Here is a 15,245-nt window from a genome sequence, read left to right on the forward strand (position 1 = left end):
AAAGCCAGTGTTATGATTCTATACCCACCTCTCTTTTTCCTCACAGTCTCACCTAAATTATGTGACTCAGTTTACCTTTCTGGGAAGGAACTGCTGATGGACAGTACTTCTCTCTACATTCTCGATGCCCAACACTTTCCCAAAATGTCACCTGGTCCCATTAATAAATAACTAACATGTACTCAACATTTGCTATGCTAAGTGCATGATAGTCACCGTCTCACAGATTCCATTTCATAGATGAAGTAACTGAGGTTTAGAAACTGTCAACAGATTGTCCAAAATCACCCAGCTGGCAAGTGGCAAAGCCAGAGTTTGAACACAGATCAGTCTGACTCCAAAACAAGTCACACGGCACAATCACATGGGCCATATTGACTTCGAATACACAGGCTCCACCTTTGTAAAGCAGCTGAGCTAGCTTTGCAGACCTTCCTTTAGCATGATACGGCCCCTCTGAGGGCAGGGGGCAGAGCCAAGTGGGTGACCAGGCCCACAAAGCTACAAGAGGCCCGGCTGGCCTCTCTGCCATGTTAGCACATGTGGCCAGCTCAACATGACTACAATTTTTTTAAAGATCTTTGATTTAAAAGGAAAAAAAAGTTTGCAGGCTCCTAAAACACAGTAACTCACGGTGGGCATTCCAGCTTATACACATAGCCTGTTGGCCCCATTTTCCTCCTCCCGTTAAGATGAGTGATTGAGTCTATGCATTAATAGATACCTTGGCATTCGTTTGGAGCCTTATTGTTTTTTCCAGGCTTTGCTTTTTTGGACACCTCCAGTTCTATTTCAGTTGTTCCAGACGGCAAAGAACAAAATGATAAGGTAGAATTCAATTTTTGGTATCACGTGGAGAAAAGGAAGACTGCTGATAGCTAGATGAGTTTTGTCTATTGTATAACTACTGTCGCACTCTCCACAGTGATCGTGAACTATTGATTAATTCTTCTTGGGTACAGTGGTGCTTCATCAATCATTAAGTGAGCTCCCCTGCCAGGGTAGGTACAGGAAGGAAAGATGTATGGGCTTGTTATAAAGTGTCTGTGTACTATGCAGTGGACTTTGGAGTGCTAAGACAAGTCAATTTCAGTTTTCCAGGATGTAAGGATGCAAGGAACTTGTTGTTGTTGCTAACCCAACTCATGAAATACACACCTCGGAAAGCGCCAAGGCTCACCACATACATTTTCATCAGACTCGCAAAGTCTGTTGAAAAATCACAGACTTACATTTGGACCACAGAAGTTTTATTGGCCTGGCCCACATTTATCAATACCACGCATTTTCCTTCCCTTTCTTGGCTATTCCCCACATCCTGGTGCTGTGACGGCAGCCTCAAGTCCTCGTACATACATCCATCTGCAATTCAATGCCATGAGTCCCCTTGGAAGGTCAGAAGCCCAGAAAACCAAGTGAAAAGAAAGCAGAAAGGAGAAGTCCATCTTTCATCCACTTCTTCTCCTTTTTTGTAAGTGCAATTCCAGATTTGCCCACCCTACTTTCTGTCAGGCACACGACAGGACTTACCCTCAAGTCCACGTGAATTTCTGCCCCTTCATCTGGCCTTCCTGACTAATGCATACTAAGTCAAATCGGAGACGATATTTTTACCCCGCACCTCCAGACAGCCTAGCGTCCATTTCCAGCTTACACTCAGGGATCCTAGAATGGAACACTTGATGAAAGCCTCGGGCCCCACCGCTCTTACATAATTCCACCAACTTCACCATCATAACACTTTCCCCCTTGGAAATCCCTTATTCTTCAATCTCAAAGACATCATTTTTATGACCAGAAAAGATATATGAGAGGAGGTAGCACGCTTAAAAGGTAGCCTCACCCCACTAAAGGCCTGCGTTACATATACATGCGATGGCAAATACAAACTTCTCTTCGTCAAGCCAGGAATGGAATCCAGTTCTCACGACTGAATTCACTCATCTCCATTTCACTTCATTTTCTCATTCACAAAGCCACAGCTGAGCATGAATGGGGACACAGGGTCTTTTTTCCAACCCGTATTGTTTGCATCTCTCCCTCCACTCAGGTTACTGGAAATTTGGCAGGTTTTATCAGTACTAGTTCTCGCCTCACTTTAATGAGAATGGTATTTTTACTTCTGTTTCTAGTACCTGACGTAATCTCAGACCCTGCTTGATTTTCTGAATTAGAAAAAAGCATAAGAGAAGTGAGGCTAGAGAAGGAAGAAGCCTAAGTAATGCTGGGAACAAGATGCCCTGTTAGAGTCTGAAATCAGTCACCTGCCGCAGAGACTTCCGCAGGGAGGATCCCGTACGGCCATCTTCACGGTGGCAGCAGCTAAGAGTTAGTTCCTGTCATCTCACTGTATGCCAGGGGCCTTACCACGTCTCTCCACCCCTCACAACTCCACGTGACAGGTTCAATTGTCCTCATGTCACAAAAAAGATAGGAACTACGGCACAGACAAGTTAAGCGGCTTGCCAATGTTACAGAACTAGTAAGTGGAAGAGTGATTTGAACCCAGGCCTTTTGATCCCAAAAGCCATGAGGCTCTTTTCAGGAGGCCACACATCGCTTATCTGATCAATAGATGCCTCCCTTCCTGGTGTCATCCCCTTTCTTCAGGCCATAGATGTGTCCACAAGGGAAAAAATGTGAGGGCCAAAGGAAGCATGCTGTGTTCAGCACTGGCTTACGGTGAAGCTGAGGCGTGGACAGTTGACATTCCGCTGCTCTGTGTCTGGCATACAGAGGAGATAGATATGTGCCTCTTCTATTCTGCCCTCAAAGCCTTGCATCCCCCTTCACATACTGACATGTGAGGCATGGCCCCAGGGACCCCTATGGAGAGCAAAGCTGCCACTCAGGTCATGTCCCAAGGGAATATAAAACATGGACAATGTCATCAAGATTCCCCATGACAAGTACAGACATTAGGCCCTTGACCGTCATGATGGTGCTGGGAAGTCTGTCAGTGATGGTGAACTACACCTAGTGTGGGCTAAACTTAAGGGGTTAGAGCTTGTGTGAACTATAGCAAGTCTGACCCTCAGGTTTCCCATTGATAAAAACCACACACACACACACACACACACACACACACACACAATAAGTACAAGTGAAATGGGGAAGCTGAATAATGGCAGTGGGTTGTATCAACGGCATATCCTGGTTGTGATACTGTACTATAATTTTGTAAGTTGTTACCATTGGGGAAAATGGGTAAAGGGTACACAGGATCTCTCTGTATCATTTCTTATAACTGCACATAAGTCTACAATTATCTCAATTAAAAATTCAATTTAAAAAACAACAATAATGAAAAAAAACAAAAAAACAAACTCCAAACAAAACAAAACAATCACCGAAGAATGGAGCTAATGACTCGTACCCCTCTAGTTTACTGTGGGGATGAAGTGAGGTAACTGAAGTCTGACCTGGGATCACGCTCCTTGCTTTGCCTTTCTGTCAGTCACAAGCAGGACATTTCTGATTATGGGTGAGCAAGTCAGAGCCAAGTCAACATAAATTGTAATGCTCTAAAAAAAGATATCATGCCCTCTTTATTCCTGAAAAGTCCCAAGCACACACTTGGCACTCATCAAACTTTGCCCAATGACTAATAACCTTCACCACTGATTTCATTTCAGCTCTTGGTAACTCCCCACTACCCCCACCCCCACAGACAAGCATAGTTGTTGTCCTTCCCTATGCACAATTGAGCGGGGTCCGTGAATACATACTTTACAATAAGGCTACGACCCTGGAATTTGGCTTAAGAATAGGGATATTGTTTGAGAAAATTATCCTTCTAACAAGCACATATAGTTTTGCCTTTCATGTTCTTTGAAGGTTTTAAAATGTTGCCTTCAATCTCATCCAAAAAGTTAAGTTTATGTGAAATTACAGAAACATATCAAGGAGTCATGCTATCTTTGGGGGGAATAAATTCATTACAAATACGGTTCTGCATCATAAGCGAATGAAGCATAAATGTCTTCTGCATTTTTAGCACAATTTGATGCATCTAAGGGACATGTGGAATCTTTTAGAAAAGTTTACTGGATAGGTAAATAAAATGGACACTGCCTATTCTGCACTCTTTTGACAGACTCACCTAGGTAATTATCTCTCATTGAGGACTCCTTGCAGGTAGCATTTGAAAACTAAGAATTTCACCACAAAAGCAGTCTTCAGGTCAGAAAGGAAACCCCAAAACCAACCTTCAAAATGGGGAAAGACATATTCCTTTTCACCCTCCCCATTCATTTCTTTTAAGCTCTAATTCATCTTGATTTTCAATGTACTTTTCTCTGAAAAGCTACACCAAATACCTTTTAGCAATACTTTTATAGAACAGGGACAGACACAGAACTCTCAGCTGACAGGGACTTCCAAGATTATCTCAGACTGGTCCCACATGTGAGGGAGGGGCTTACAGCCCAGCTCACCTGCTGCCTCATTTTAAAATGAAGCCCAGATGGCTTCAGTGACTTGTTCAAGGTCATCAGGATTGGCACTCAGGCCTCTTGCCCTTCAGCACATCAGGCTGTTTATTCCAAAATTTACCTCTGACTACCCTCCCCCTTCCATCTCTGCCCAAAAAAAGGAGAGAGGGGAGAAGATCCATAAAAAGCCATGATTAATTACGTCCCAAACACGCGTTCAATAAGCAGGTGTGTGCCCCATGCCTCAGGATGCATCCAGCCGTATGAAGATCTAGGCTAAGTGAGCCTGAGAAGTTTCAGAGTGGCCAAGAGTCAGGGGTAGCGTGCTCAGTGGCTGGCTCCCTACCTGTAGAGAGCTTCAGGTTAGAACTATCCATAATGTCGCATGGTTTCAGAAAGCAGTCAGCCCAGGCAGTGCATCACAGCACTTAAGTATATTTTACAAAACACACAGAAACGTGGTCAAAACGTAAAAGTCTCTCTGGGTACACTAGATCCTTAAAGCATCAAGAATGGCATTTGGCCCTCTCTCAACTTCTTTTGGGTTAATTCCTTACTCACAAATATGAACTAGCTGTTTGTAAACCAACCAATCAAGAAGTTTTCATCATCCCTCCCACAACCGCAGCTGATCAATTTAACATTAATTCAAGAACAGAAAAGGTTTAAAGATAGCACTGGATTAAGTTGATGGTCACGTGAAACAACAGCACATTAAAATTCTCAAGCAAAGTGCACATTCGCCGTTCACATGAACTAAAATGATAGGTGAAAGACTTAGCCACCTCTGAGGCTCTTATATGCCTTACTTTTCAAAAACCTACATTATATTCTGAGTAAGAAACGCAACGGCACAACCCTTCATCCTCAACACAATACACCAAATCGTTTTCCCGGCACTTGCAATTCACCAGTTACACTCCAAAAGCTACCCCCAACACCCACCGTCACTTCACTTTGACCTTGTATGAAAAGCCAAACGTTTTTTGAGCCATTTAAGAGAGAGAGAGACAGAGAATCCTGGTGGAAAATAATACACAGCTGTGATAATATCATGTTTTTTTTAAGTATCATAATATAGTTTTACTTCTAATAATAAAAGATAAAAAAGGGGTGTCTGTGAATAATTAGAGATTGCAGTCTGAAGCCAGTTACAGTCACTGCAATTGATAATAAACTGAAAACCCCTTGAGAGCAGGTAAATGCTTTGCAACCCTGACCCCCTCGATCTCACATTACTTAACTGCCCTGAGGCTCTTGCATTACATCACCATTCAAGCGATTGGTTCCTGCATTTTAACTCTCTCCCTGTCTTCTCCGATTAGGAGCGACACCGCAGCAAAGAAACTTCGCCCGAGTTTGCTCTTTCTCGCTTCGCTTTTTATTTGTGGTCTTTCTGCTCCTGTCGCTCTGCCTGGCTCTGTTTGTTTTACCCAACCCGGCCTCGGTTCAACTCATTCAGGTCGCGGTACTAGAACAAAAACTCTTATCAAAGTGAAAAGAAATGCCTCCTCCGGACCAGAAGAGCGGAGGGGCTGGGGAAAGAGGAGAAGGAAGAAGAGGAGAAACAAAGACGGGCAGAAAGGGGAGACGGGGAAGAGAAAGAAAAGGAGGAGGAGGACGAAGACTCAGGAAAAGAAGGCGGTCAGGGCAAAAAAAAAAAAAAAAAAAAAAAAAATATAAAATCAAAAAAAACAAAATAAAATTAAAAAAAAAACTCATGGACATCACTGAGGCTGAATTCCCTCCTGAGGTGCAGAACATGAGAGCTCTGGAATGAGTGTGTGTAGAATTTGAGCCAAAGCTTAACTAGCCTGAGTGAGTCATATCCTTCCCACTTGATTCCAGGCCAAGCGATGATGTAATGCGCTGGCCCTTCTCTAGCGCCAAGCTCTGGCTCTCTCTCCTCTTGCTTGCTCTCTTTCTCCTGGGCTCGCCCTCCTCCCCCTTCTCCTTTTGAGCTCAATGCTGGTGAAGTCACCATTTAAATCTGGCAGAACTGAAGCAAAAACTTCAATGTAACCAAAACAGCCCCAGGCCGAGTTCCAGACTCAGAGAGCCTTCGCGTTGTGATTGCCCTTAGAAACGTGTAAACAGAGGGGGAAACAGTGCCGCCTGGGGATGGCCCAGCAGCTGCCTCGGACTCTGAGAGGGACCGGCAGTTCTGCTGGCAGGGATCCACTGGTTCCGATAAAATAAAAAACAAAAAGAAAAAAAAAACTGGTTAATAAAATAATGCCTGTGTGTTTGGAGAAAGGGAAATAGCAATGGAGACACATGCAGAGATGGGTGAAACTGAACAGGTTGGAAAGACTGAGTATGAATGAATAACCAAGACAGGTTAGCAGCCCAGGCTGACGTTTCCAACCAGGTGACACGGTTATCGTGGAGGCCCACGGCCGTTTTTTTTTTTTTCCTGGAGCTGTATGGGATTTTCTGCTGCTGAATGCCAGCCACCAGGCCTCCAGAGATTTCTCAGATCTGACCCCCCTGTCAGCAAGGGCAAACCCACTTCTGGGCCAAACACGCGCCTGCGTCTGGAGCCACCAAGAACTGGGAAATCACAGTTACTTCTCTGTTGGCACATATTGGTCACTCATTTCGGTGAGGAAGGGAAAAGGACACAAACACAAAGTTTGTCTTTCTGAGATTAGCGCCCCCACTCTCAGGTGAGTTGTCCACAAAGAGGGAGAATTAGAATATGTTCCCCCAGTAAATGAAGACAGGCTGTCTGTCCCTGCACTTGCTGGGGGGTGGGGCAGGCTACTGCTGTGTGGCTGTCTGTGAGTTTAAAAGGATGCAGGGAGAACAAACAGTATGTGTGTCTCTTTTTTAATTACAGGGTGAGGCAAAACACCCTGGGGGTGTTGGGGTGGGGGGGGTCAAACATTATCCTTCACAAATGACAGTGAAACCCTTTTAATTGTGGAATTCTACCCCCCCCCCCCCATTTTACATCGCTCCTGCACAGGATTTTACCTAGAACAGTCCAGACACCTGATTACTTTGTTAGTATGGCTTTTTAACTCTTATCATCTCTCCGTTTTCTCTTCCCCTCACCCTTCATGCCGCTTTCAAAAAGAAAGAAAAATTTTTTAAAAATGGGAAGTTCACCAGAAATGTTCTTTTTTTTAAAAAAATAAAATACCGCAAAAGCAGAAGAAAGTCACAGCACTGAGATTCATTTATTTTTTAAAAATAATCATAGCTTTTTGCCATAGTCTATTGCCTCTCCCTTCTTTTATGACCGGTGAATCAAGTAGGTGATACAGATATTTGTCTCTTTGCATCCGGAGTTGTACAAGCTGCTTTCAGAGACATCGTTTAGCTTATTAAAGGTATCTGCTGTTAGGGCAGAGGGCTGTTAGTCTGAGTCCCTTGGAATCACAGCTTCAGGGAATATCAACACTCAAGGTGAAGAGTTAAAAAAGCAAGGTTTGCCCACCAGTCTCCCTGACCCTGGGAGCTGGGGTGGGGAAGAGCTTTCTCCAGCTGTCTGCCCTGGAGCGTGACATCCCCAATTGACGCTGATGCCACAGTTGCTCCAGTGACACCTTTATCAAGGCAGGCAGCTCTGAATTAGAGGTGATCAGCCGTAATTACAGCTGGCGCCACTGAAGCCCGTGGCCTGACAGCGGCAAATGTGGTTGTTATAAAGTCGGGTCCACCGTGTCAGTGGCCTGTATAACTCACTTACGTCTGACTCGCCAAGCAGCTATTGATTTTTCTTCTGATGCAGGGAATAAATAAAACAAAACCTTCCTGCGCTCCTGCGAGCCTTTCTACTTCAAGGCACGTTGACAACATCGTGTATGAACTAGTATCTCCTTTTTATAAGAGCCACTGACCGTGCTGGTTAATATAAAGCTAAAGACTTTCATTTTCCGTCCTCCACACCCCACAACTTACCTTGGTTTTCATATTTCAATGTGTTCTTTATGGTATTCTTTTTAGGCATATCACAATGGATATGTGAGGGAGTTTTCTAAATTGACATCGTCCTGTAACCTCAAGGGGAAAACGCTCTCTCTGGGGTTTTTCTGAGACCAGGTCAGAGGGGCTGGATTAAACTGCTTGATAGTGAGTGGCCCCCTGCTTTTTTTGTTTTTCATGAAGGAGGTAAAAGAGACCCTGTGCTGTAGATAAAGAGTATGGAAAGGTATCTTTCCTGTGCCTTCCTTGGAAAGTCACAAAGGAGACGACAGCTTTGGCCATAGACAGGCACTGACCGCTCATACACCAGCATCTTTGTTCCTGTCTGGAGGAGGAAGGGTGAATGTGTCTCTGATCAGGGAGTGATGTGGCCAGTGGGTTTGGTGCTTCTAGAACGCAGCCAGACTCCAAGGCCTGTATCTGGTGACGGTGGCTGTTAAGCCCACAATGTGCCAGGACACATGGACATTCCAATAAAGCTTCTTTGGAGTGCTGGTCTGAGTTGGAATCAATTTCAGAGTTCAGAGGGGTCTGAGTATCTGAGTATTTACATTTGCACTTGCCGGTCTGAACGTAAGTATGGCCCCCCCCCCGCCCCCTGCCATCCCAAATCAGGCATTTTCACTGGCTGCTGGATTTCGCCCCCTTGAAAAGAAACTGCGCTTTCCCATTTTCCTTCCTGTGAGCAGCTAATGATAGAGAATATCCTGTTCCCAAAAGGAAATTCCTCTCAGACTCCAGAGCTTCCTTTTTCACCCATTTGGCCCTCTTGTCGCCTCTTCCCCAAAGCCGCCTCCATGTCCTAACTGCTCTTCTGAAGAAGTGGGGGCTTTGCAGATAGGAGTTGTAAGATGCCGTAATTCCAGTGGGAGCCTTCTTAATAGTAGCCCCCAGCCAACAGGCGAGGCCTCCAGATTAGCTGGCTTGTTCAGGAATGCTTACAACACCCTCCTTTCAGAGCATGTCATCCTTGGGGAGAGGGTGGTGGGTACCACGCAGCTGTTCCGTGTAACTCACTCACATACTCCCAGCTCCTGACGATGTTCGGCTCCAAAGAAGTGGAAACCTCTGAGATTCAAGCCCAGAGTTCAGAACGCGCTTGGATGACCTCCAAAACAACCCACGAGGAAAGGCATAACTTGGACTTCAGGACTGAAGGACGCAACAGCTGATGAAAGTAACCTGTGTGCGCCTGGGTGAATTTCTGAGCTCAAACACGTTATGGAAACACACAGGAAATATAAGAAACGATAACCATCCTTCCTAGAGAGAGCTGCTTTTTTTTTTTTCTTTAGGGTTTGAATTTATTCTTCTCAAGGAAAAGCATATCATCTTCTTTCAGACATTGTTTTTAAAATTTAACCCATAATTCCCATAGTCCCAGTGGAGTTAGAGGGGCCAGATAATTTCAGAGTTAAATAAGCTGTAATGACTATCACATGGACCCAGCCATAAACCTAGTATTAAAAATTATTCAGAAAAAAGTGGCATCTCTTCCTTTTTTAATTTACAATAACCAGCCAGGTGGTTTTCTAAGGCCTCCTCTGTAAATTGCTTCCAGCGTACCTTCCGGTCACAGACCACTGCACACCCACGTGCTGTCATTCAGCATTCCCTTCAACTTGGGTGTCCCGTGTTTTCACAGTGGACAGAGGCTGAGGGGCTGCCCGGGTGAACCCGTGCAGCATATATCCTGAACTGTGGGGGATTAGCTGGTTTAGATGGTTGAGCCTGCCAGCGCCAGCTCCCAGCAAGCACTCCCAGAGAGTAAACAAGGAGTGGCACAGCTCTTGGGTCTTTCTATCTTGTACTTTCTACAATTACTGCATCCCAGCCCTGGCACCAAGTACCCTCAGGCAACTTGCTGGCCTTTCCTGTGTCAAACCTGTTAATGTTCTGAAGTGGCCATGTTGAATGTGACGCAGACAAAGGAATGAATCGCCAGTGATGGAGGCATCAGGCAGCCTTCGGGGTAGGCATTGGGAGGTTATAAGAGCACTTTGATTAATCCTAAAACAGCATCATTGATTCCTAGCTGCTATAGGGTGTTTTCCCCTAACTTCTCCATCTTTAAAATGTGCATGCCATGTATCACTCGAACTTATCACAGGGTCTGAAAGGCAGTTGGCATTCCATGAATATTTGTTGAATAGATGAATAAGTGGATGAAGGAATACACTCCTCACCTCAGGCATAACCTTCTCAATGAATGCCTTGCTGGACTACCAGGCTGAGGTAGAAGTATCCATTTCTCTGGGCTCCCGAGGCATCCTGGACCAGATTCTATCCCAGCAATAAGCCAATTATGGAAGTACCCATTTCCATGCCTGTCTTCCTCAGGAGTCATTAGTTTCTTCAGAGCAGAGACTGGGCTTATCAATCTCAGTATCTTTCGTGCCTAGCAAGTGCCTGACTCACACACAGTAGGACCTCAAGAAAGGTAGCTGAACCTGGATTGGTGGCAACATAGGAGGGTCGGGTTCCCTGAGTATCTTCCCTCTTAAAAGTCCCCTTTCCCTTTGGCATGCTTACTCACACTTTTCTGTGGCTTCCTTAAGATCAGGAGCATCTAGAAAAGCTGGAGTCATAGGAAGATCCTAGGAAATCTACTCGTTGGCCTTCTCCATCCCTGCATTGTGCCATTTGTCCTTGAAGGGCTTCTTGTTCCCCCTTTCCTGGATCCAGATGGCAGCGATGCCAGAATGAGCACCCTGAGGTTATCAGGGCAGCTAACACTAGACTGTTTTTGCCAGTTTCCTACAGGAAGCCTCAAGGGAATTGAAACTTGAGGTGAGAGGAACAGACATTCTCCTATTGGTTGAGGTGCTCGTCGCATGGTTGCTGAGGCACCCTACGGAAAGGGAGACTATGAGCAGAACTTATACACCCCCAAAGCAATACTGGTGTCAGTTCTAACCAGCAGTTCCTACAACTCAGGGTTGGGACTACAGGAAGAACATAACCAATAATGGTGGAGGACAGCAAGTTCAAACATTTGTAGGTAGATGTATACCTAGGATCCAAGCCTAATGCTATTGCCAGACTGCACCACGTTCATGCTCTGGTGATAAGTGGAGCCAGGACACGGCATAGCAGCTGAACAGGACTGACCGAGGAGCAGTACCACTCGGGAGAGGTAGGTGACTGATGAAGTGAGAGAAAGAGGCCACTGCCGCAGGCTCCGTGGATACCCATGGTTATAATCCACTGTCCGTTTAGACAAAGACTGAGCCAGTTGAGGGTGGAGTAAGTGGGGTGCTGAGAGTGCAAAATTTAAGGAGGTGCTTACCCTTGGGGGGCATGAAAGTACAAGGTGGCAATTACACAACCCTAACAGTGAGCCCCTCGTTAGATGTTGAGCTGTGGGTGTCCCACTTGCTTCCCTTAGTCCAGGCCCTGGTCTGGGTGGTGAAGACTTACTCCTCTCTGTGTACTCGTGAGTAAAATGGCACCGGGAGATGCTCTGGGCCTACCTGGCCAGCTGGGGGGAAGGGAGTGATGCCTGCAATGGGCTAAACTATTCCACGGAAGTGCCACTTTCATCAGTCTTTCCTTCTTCTCAGTCTCATATCCTTTAGCTTGCCATTCTATTTTTTCCTCCTATATTTGTTCCTTGTGTGAAACATCAAGATTATGGCCTTCTCATTCTCTCTGTTAGAATTTGTAAAAATTTGCATTTGTCTATGTTTTGTAGCTATTATAAAAAAATTGTCTTATTGAACATATATACATATATGTGTATATACATGCATACATATATGTTTACAGTTATACATATACATGAATATACAGAGGGTGCCAAAAAATGTATGCACATTTTAAGAAAGGAAAACTGTATAAAGTTGTAATACTCAATATATACCGATAACAAAAGATGAATACAAGTCACATTTGACTTTCGCAGTTACAAGAGGTGCTCAAAGTTGTTACCATCGGCGTCCAGACACTTCTGATTACAGTGAACTACTGCTTGAGCAACGTTGACCAAAGTGTCCACTTGTGTACTTTTTTGGCTCCCCTGGTATATATGCCTACATCTGTCATCATTGACCAACATTTATTGAGCAGATATTCTGTGCTGTGCATTGTATTAGGTGTCGTGCAAACATTAATTCATTTCAATCTTTTCAGTAACACTATGAAATAGGCACTTTCATTATCCCCATTTTATGGATGAAGAAACTCACTCAGGGGATGTAGCAACCTGCCTAAATGACCTCGTGGAGCCGAGACTTGCACTAAAAGTTGTCTAACGCCAAAGTCAGGGATGTGACCATGACACTCACTATTTTGCATCAGTGCACGAACGCCTTCCATATTGGTTATTGGTGACCTGGGTTAATCTGTGTGTCCAGACCAAGTAGTGTTCTGAGCCCCGGCAATCAGGATGGGCATTGTGGATCTTAGGAGCTTCATGGATCTGGTGAGAGATTTTCCAGAGGAGGAGGGCTGAGTAGAGGCAGAGAAGAACAGACACTTTTTATGGCACAACACCAAAATATAAGAAATGTAGGTCACCTGTCTCAGGTGATAAGATGGTGTTGCATGCTTCCCACCACTCACCTGGCCTCCAGCACTTCCCCATCACAACCTGAAATATCGTCAGGGGCTGCCCTCTGAACCAACACCGAGAAGTTCATCCCGATGGCTCTCCCGGCGCCCTCATGCCTCTTTTCTGAGGCTCCTTTCTCGATGGGTCTCCTCATTTCACGTGGAGGAAAATGTATGCCTGCCAGAACCTGGTCATCATTTGCTAAGAATTCATATCTAGATTGTTATCTCTTTGCATATTATAAATTCAAACCATTGGGGTGTTTTCTATTTTCCTGAATATTTGCTCCTAAATACTTTGTAGTTGTACAAAAAGGCTTTCTGAAAAAGATTACTTACTTGTTTGGATAGTAGCCCTGAAAATATATCTACTGGCTGTTTTCATCGTTAAATATTTTTTAATTTAAAAAAAAACCCACACAACTACAAAAGTAAGAATGAATTTGAAGAGATTTCAAGGGCATTAGAAATAAAAAGGAAGGCTTACATTCAGGAATCATATTTGTGGTTTCTTTTCTTTTCACAGAGAGTCCAGCTGTAGGCTCTGTGTGTGTTTAAAACTGATCTCCCCTTCCTCTGAGCAGAGAAATTCACCAGCACTGACTTATTCAGAGGGTTCTGCAAGGAGAATAAGCCCTCCAACACTTCTGCCTAGAGGGGATGAGAGGAATTTTTTTTAACCCCCAAACATGAAGCTCTTGGGCCTTCCAAATGAAATTATCTATGTTTTTATGCACAGAGCCCCTGAGTTAAAAAGTTGGTTTTGATAAGGGAGAATAAATGAAAGAGAAAACTGCTGACATAATATTTTGGTTTCCAAACCCACTTCCACATTCTACTGTCCGTCTCAGGCCCGTACATGACTGTGATATCTGTATTTACACCAGAATCCCCGATAGAAAGGTGCAGTTAATCCTGCCTTGTGCTGCAAGTCAGCTTTAAACGTTAAGAAAACGATCACAGCGACACTTTCATATGTACTGGCATATGTTTCTAATTTCCAGAAGTGGAGTAGTGTATGATTTATAAATAACTTAGTCTTGTCCTGTTTATTCTAGGAGAGGGAATATAGAAACTATGATGGCCAAGGAATCATAGTGTTTGGGTTTGGAAGTAAAAGATTCTAAATTTCTCATTCTTCATCAACTTTAGAATTCCTCTGACACCAGTAGAAATAGGAAGGAAAGTGAGAGTCGAGCACCACCTGAGCCCACCTGAGTATCCAATTCCTTTCTTTCAGCACTCACCCAAACTAGAAAGCGTGCTTTTCAGCTGGTGTGGGAACATACCTTTCTCGAGCAACAATTTTATGAAACAGTGAACCCTCCTTTTAACCATGGACCCCAGGTGAAAAGTCTTCAAGAAACACAAACAGAAACAAAAACATGCTGCTTTTTTTTTTTTTTTTTTTTTTTTTTTTGGTATTAAGCTTCAAGTTATAGTCTTTGACAGGTAAAGAAAAGCAGGCACATATGGATGCATCTCAGTGCCTTGAAGGCTGACCCCTGGCCCGGCACTACAACCAGCAGTCCCAAGCTTTTTTCTAGCTCACTGGTTCTCAGACTGGGTGTACCTAAGAATCTTCGGAGAATAGATTAAAATACAGATCTCCAGGTATTCCCACAAAGTTTGTAACTGTCAAGATGGAGCCTAAGTAAATGTATTTAAGCAAATCTCCCTAGAGATTTTGAGGCGAGTGATCCACAGGCTACACTTCAAGAAAGACTGAATTGTAGCTGGTCATCCTGTGGTCACGGAAATATAAAAATAAAACAAAAAATTAAACAAGAAAAAGAAAACAAATATAAAATACAAGTGTATTTTCCCTGCTGTTCAGGCTCTAATGGAGCTGTGACTTTCTTTCACCTCTTATTTTTTAAGGTAGAAAGTAAAGCCATCTGCCCTAAAATGATCAAACCTTTAAAAATCAGCTATAGTGGCTCTTCCAAAGCAGGATGTCTACAATGGATGGAAATAAAACATACGTGTTCGCAGTAACATAACACCATCTAAACAGACTTTGGAATTATGGTCCAGGACCCCTGATAAGATTAGAGTTTCCTGATCTGTGGCTGGTTCAGCAAAGCATTCCTCGCTTATATTTACTATCAATGCTTCCAGATGTTTACTTTGCAATATTCCCAGTCTCTTAATGTGACAATCGCAGGGAGGGGGCTTCCGGAAGGGGCAAGCAATATTAGTGGTGACTGAAGAGTGTATTGCATGACACCAGCCCACCGCACTTTTGGCATAACTGGGTTATCTACTAGAACTTTAATTGAACATCAAACAGTGGTCTGGGTTCTGCACAGTGTAGAACGCTACAGA

At 44.1% G+C, this 15,245-nt stretch overlaps 1 protein-coding gene across 3 annotated transcripts in view; it reads right to left on the reverse strand.

Moving 5' to 3' along the window:
• The window catches only part of CREB5 (cAMP responsive element binding protein 5), a 381,676-nt gene that overhangs the window by 118,023 nt on the left and 248,408 nt on the right, over positions 1–15,245 (reverse strand). The window lies entirely within an intron of this gene.

The sequence above is a fragment of the Rhinolophus ferrumequinum genome, chromosome 20, assembly GCF_004115265.2.
Source record: "Rhinolophus ferrumequinum isolate MPI-CBG mRhiFer1 chromosome 20, mRhiFer1_v1.p, whole genome shotgun sequence".
Classification (NCBI taxonomy): Eukaryota; Metazoa; Chordata; class Mammalia; order Chiroptera; family Rhinolophidae; genus Rhinolophus; species Rhinolophus ferrumequinum.